Source organism: Lontra canadensis, unplaced genomic scaffold, assembly GCF_010015895.1.
Source record: "Lontra canadensis isolate GAN:19392208 unplaced genomic scaffold, GSC_riverotter_1.0 scaffold51, whole genome shotgun sequence".
Classification (NCBI taxonomy): Eukaryota; Metazoa; Chordata; class Mammalia; order Carnivora; family Mustelidae; genus Lontra; species Lontra canadensis.
This window is the reverse complement of record NW_022631045.1, coordinates 13717743-13723432: the sequence shown is the minus strand read 5'-3', so window position 1 is coordinate 13723432 and position 5690 is coordinate 13717743. Positions and strand designations below refer to the sequence as shown.

General features: G+C 41.4%; 1 pseudogene; it reads left to right on the top strand.

Annotated features, from left to right (window-relative positions):
- The first annotated feature begins 858 nt into the window (after window positions 1–858).
- Window positions 859–959, top strand: LOC116877411 (annotated as a pseudogene).
- Window positions 960–5690: the final 4731 nt, after the last annotated feature.

Sequence of the window (5690 nt, the reverse complement as noted above, 5' to 3'; positions counted from 1 at the left end):
CCCAATGTGTTACTGTGAGGACATAGAGAGGTTAAGAAACTTATCCAAGCCTACCCAGCTTGTGAGTGGTAGAGCTGGGATTCAAAGTCAGGAAATCATGTCTTCCAGAGTCAGTCCTAACCTCTACAATTAGCCATTCAGTAATTTCAAGATGCCTTTAAGTCTTACTTTTGGAAAATGAAATAAAAAGAAATTCTAAATGTCCATTCTTCCTTGATCCTTCTTCTCTTTAGTGACCTAAGATTTCATTTCATTTGGCATGAATACGTGAGAATAATAGACATTTTGAAAAGCAGGTGTAGGTTTCAGGTGCCTGGGTGGCTCAGTCAGTTGATTCTGACTCTTGATTTCGGCTCAGGTCACGATCTCAGGATTGTGGGATGGAGCCTGGTTTAAGGCTCTGAGCTCAGCATGGAGTCTGCTTGAGATTTTTCTTTCTGCCTCTCCCTCTGCGCCCTCCCTGCTCATGCACTCTCTCTAAATAAAATCTTAAAAAGCGGAAGAGTAGGGTTAAAATTAAAGATAATATGGCTTTTAAAAAAGTAAAGAGGAGATAATGGTCATATCAAATATCAAAATGCATTACAAATATACCGATTAAAAAGAGAGGCATGGTGACTATAGTTAATGGCGCTGTATTATATATGCAAAAGTGGCTGAGAGAGTAGAACTTAAAAGCTCTCTCCAAGAAAAAATACTTGTAACTCTGTGTGGTGATGGATATTTACTAGACTTACTGTGGTGATCGTTTCCTAATATATACAAATATTGAGTCATTATGTTGTACTTCTGAAAATAATACTAAAATGTTGTATGTCAGTTTTATCTCAATAAAAAAGGGGAAAATATATATCATGGTTGTTTTGCCAGCACATATACTAAAATTGGAACAATACAGAGATTAGCGGGACCCCCGGCACAAGGATGACAAGCGAATTCGTGCCGCGTTCTATATTAAATATACGTGTGTGTGTGTGTGTGTGTGTGTGTGTGTGTGTGTGTGACACCCAGGCACCTCTTACTCTTATCTGTCTACCGCCATTTTTTAAAGATTTTATTTATTTATTTGATAGAGAGCATAAGCAGGGGATGTGGCAGAGAGAGGGAGAAGCAGTTCCCCACTGAGCAGGGTGTCTGATGTGGGGCTCTATCCCATGAGCTTGAAATCATGATCTGAGCCCAAGGCAGACACTTAACTGACTGAGCCACCCAGGTGTCCCTGTCTACCTCCATTCTTGATGGGGAGATTTTGGTGCCCCTAAGAGGGCCCTGAGAGGCCCCTGAGAGGCCCCTGAGAACAGACAGGTATGTTCATCTCCTTTGCACAGAGTAGGGAAGCTTTCTACCTCACTGCCTCCACCCTCCACCTGTGTAATGGGCACTTGGGGATGGGGCAAACGTTGATCGGAGAAACCAGGGCCTGACCAGCTTCACCGTGGAGCATGCATCCATCTAGCGCGCCGCCCCCCAGTGTCATTTTGTTGTTCCTGATCATATTTCCTTTTGTAGTTTCTTTCCCACAATGTCTTTGTTCCTAAGGAAGGAAAACTGTTATTGGCCCTAGGAAGAAATGTCACAGACATATATATGTAGGATAAGCATGGATTCAAGTATTTCTGCTGCCAGTTTCCTTCTCTCCCTAGACCTAAGAATTGGAACAGTGAGAAAGAAACCAGTAAATAAAAAATCTGCTGCTCCGCCCTCCACTCTATTTCCCGGCATTCCAGGTATAAACCCAGCTCTCTCACATCAGATCCAGAAGTAAGAGGGACCTCGATACCGTCTTTTTTTTTTTTTAAGATTTTATCTATTTATTTGTCAGAGAGAGAGCGAGAGAGCACGAGAGAGCGCGAGAGCATGTGCACGCACGCATGCACAAGCAGGCAGAGGCAGAGAGAGAAGCAGGCTCCCCACTGAGCAAGGAGCCTCATGCGGGACTTGATCCCAGAACCCTGGAATCATGACCTGAGCTGAAGGTAGCAGCCTAACAGACTGAGCCACCTAGGCATCCCCACTCGATACCGTCTTAATCAAAGTACTGACAAACTGATTTCCTTTTCTCCCCCTGCAATATGGGGAGAACTTTAAAATTTTGCATAAATGAAATAAACCTATTTTTATTATTTGATTTGAGCACTAAGTTTCATAGATTGATAGTGGGCATCTTACCAAACTGGCAACTGGAAACCATTAAAAACCAACTTCTTTTTTTTAAGTTTTTAATTTTAATTCCAGTGCAGCTAACATATAGTGTTGTGTTAGTTTCAGGTGTATAATAAAGTAAATTCCATACATCACCTGGTGCTCATCGAAAGCACACTCCTTAAATCCTTTTCATTTTTTATTTCCCCCAACCCCCCACTCACCTCCCCTCTGTAACCATCAGTGTGTTCTCTATAGTTAAGAGTCTGTTTCTTGGTTTGTTTCCCTCTCTCTCTCTCTTTTGTCCTTTGTTTTGTTTCTTAAATTCTACATATGAGTGAAATCATAGGATATTTGTCTGTCTCTGACTTATTTTGCTTAGCATTAGACTCTCTAGCTCCATCCATGTTGTCACAAAGGGCAAGATTTCATTCCTTTTTATGGATATTGTATATATATCACATCCGCTTTATCCATTCATCTATCCATGGCTATTTGGGCTCCTTCCATAATTTGGTTATTATAGATAGTGCTCCAATAAACAGAGGGGTGCATATATCCTTTTGAATTAGTGTTTTTGTACTTTTTGGTTAAATACCCAGTCATACAGTTACTGGATCATAGGATAGTCCTATTTTTAACTTTTTGAGGAAACTCTATATTGTTTTCCATGGTGGCTAAACCAGTTTGCATTCCCACCAACGGTGCACAAGGGTTCCGTTTTCTCCACAACCCTGCCAACACATGTTCTTCCTTGCGGTTTTGATTTTAGTCATAAAAACCAAGTTCTTGAATGCTGTCATCTTGGCTGATTCTGAGAAAGAGGATCTTGAATGGAAGTCCTGCACATTCCTCTAATAAGTGTCCTGATGCTTTAAAATTATAAATTTAATACACCTGAAAGTAATGTAGCATTGTAGCAACTATACTTCAATAAGGATGTCTGGGTGGCTTAGTTGGCTAAGCGTCTTCCTTTGGCTCTGGTCATGATCCCAGGGTCCCGGGATTGAGTTCTGCATTGGGCTCCCTCTCAGCGGGGAGCCTGCTTCTCACTCTGCCATTCCTCCTACTTTTGCTCTCTCTTTGTCAAATAAATAAATAAAATCTTTAAAAAGTAATAAAATGTTAAAATTTTTTGATTATAAATTTAACATAGATTATAGGTTAAAATAGAATTATTAAATTAATTTGGAATTATTAAATTAATTTGGTAAAGGTTCGGAAGCATCACTGAGAAAGTTAGGGTGGAGGGGGTGATTGAAAGACCCATAGGATGACTGCACAGCCTTGTGGAGGATCTGTCTGTGGTTGGAGGTCATAAATCTGTAGCTGTGCTAATTTGCACCATATATGCTGATCAGCTGGTCCTGAGGGCAAAGATCAGGCTGGAGTTATGACCGGACTGGTCCAGACAGTGGACCCACAATGCTTTTTTTTTTTTTCTTTTAGTGAAGCGGTAAGACTTTGAGGGCTCTAGGGGAGATAATTGCCTAAGGTCATACAGCCAACAGGAACAGAGCTAGATTTGAGCATAAAGTTGACTAGCTTGATAACCCTATCTGAACTGTGAGCCTAGGTTGCTAGTAGATCAACTATATTGAGAGGGAGGCTACCTAGGTAAATGTCAGGCCTTGGAATGAAGACAAAGTCTAAGGCCCAGATGCCAAAGTACTTGATGGATGTTTCGTGGTTCAACAGTTAATAAAAACGTACTGTTCCAGTGTTGAGTCAGGCTTTCAACAATCAAACATCACCTTTTATTCAATCATCCTAAAGATTCTTTTAAAGTCTTTTTGTTTTGCAAAATAAAACGTATTTATGGAGAAACTAGGAAGAGAAATGATTTAAACATTAAATGTAACGCAAAGTAAAACAATGAGACACCACCACACAGCTATTAGAATGGTCACAGTCTAAACCGCTATCACCAAATGTGGGCAAAGATGTGGAACAACAGTGGCTTTTATTCATTACGGGCAGGAACGCAACATGGTCCAATTACTTTGGAAGACCGTTTGGCGCTTTCTTACAAAAATAAACATACTCTTGCCATACAATCCAGCAATTTGGCATATTGGTCTCTTATTCAAAGGAGTTGCAGACTGAAGTCCATGCAAAAACCTGAACACGGCTATTGACAATGGCTTTGTTTATAATTGCCCAAACTTGGAAGTAGCCAGCACAGCCTTCAGGAGGTGGGCGAATAAATTAACTGTGTTACATCTGGACCATGGACTGTTTTTCAGCACTAAAAAGAAATGAGCTGTGAAGTCATGAAAAGACGTGGAGGGATCTTAAGTGCACATCACCAAGTGAAAGAAGCCAGTCTGAGAAGGCTACATTCTGTGTGATTCCAACTCTCTGACATTGTGGAAAAGGCAAAACTGTGGAGACAGTAGTGAAATGATCAGTGGTTGCTGGGGACTGAGGGAAGGAGAGAAGGGAAGGATGAACAGGCAGAACACAGAGGATTTTTAAGCCAGGGAAGACTCTGAATGATACTGTAATGTTGTCTACATTTTCCAAACCCATACAACACATAATATACAACACCAAGAGTGAACCCTTCAGTAAACTATGGGTTTTGGGTAAAAATGATGACTTAATGTGTGTTCATCAGTTGTAACAAATGTACCACTCCAGTGAGGGATGTTGATGATGGGGGAACCTGTCGGGGGTGGATAGGAGATATATGGGAAATCTCTGTTACCCCCCCCCCATTTTCCTATGAACCTAAAACTGCTCTAAAAAGCTCAAGTCTTTTTAAAATGTTTAAAAATTTAAAAACTCATTTTGACCTTTTGACATACAAATCATATGGCAGTGTAGGATTGGGAGTTAGGTGGTGGGAAGTGAATAAGGTACGCAGTGACCATGAATGAGGAAACCTGAGGTGGAAACAAGCTTAGGAGCTAGGTAGAGCTTGATGTCAGTTTTGGTTTTTGTTTTTGTTTTTTTTTTAAGATTGTATTTATTTATTTGACAGAGAGGGAGAGATCCCAAGTAGGCAGAGAGGGAAGCAGAGAGAGATGGGGAAGCAGGCTCGCCGCTGAGCAGAGAGCTGATGTGGGGCTCGATCCCAGGACCCCAGGATCATGACCTGAGCTGAAGGCACAGGCTTAACCCACTGAGCCACCCAGGCGCCCCTTGATGTCAGTTTTTAAGTGTCTTTACTTTCTCTTCATGTAGCCATTTTAGAAAACCTTTTCCAAAGATTCCCTCTAAAAGCTTTTAAGAAAAGTCTGCACACCCCTCCTGGGTAGGGATAGATGAAGAGCAGAGCGCTTCTGGCGGTCTACACATCAGGTGGCAAGTGATCCAGGCCAGTGATCCAGGCCACTTTCCTATGTTAGGGACATAGATTACATGCAGAATGTGTTTGCTTTCCAGAGTCAACCAATAACCAGACAGTATTGCCAGAAAGCTAGGCCTTTTTTGGCCAGTGATAAATTTTTCCGTGCAGGTTATCGTTCTTCTAACTGTGCACAGAGTCAGTTTAGAAAAAATAGAAACACAGCTCACCACACCCTGGCACACCTCAGCTTACG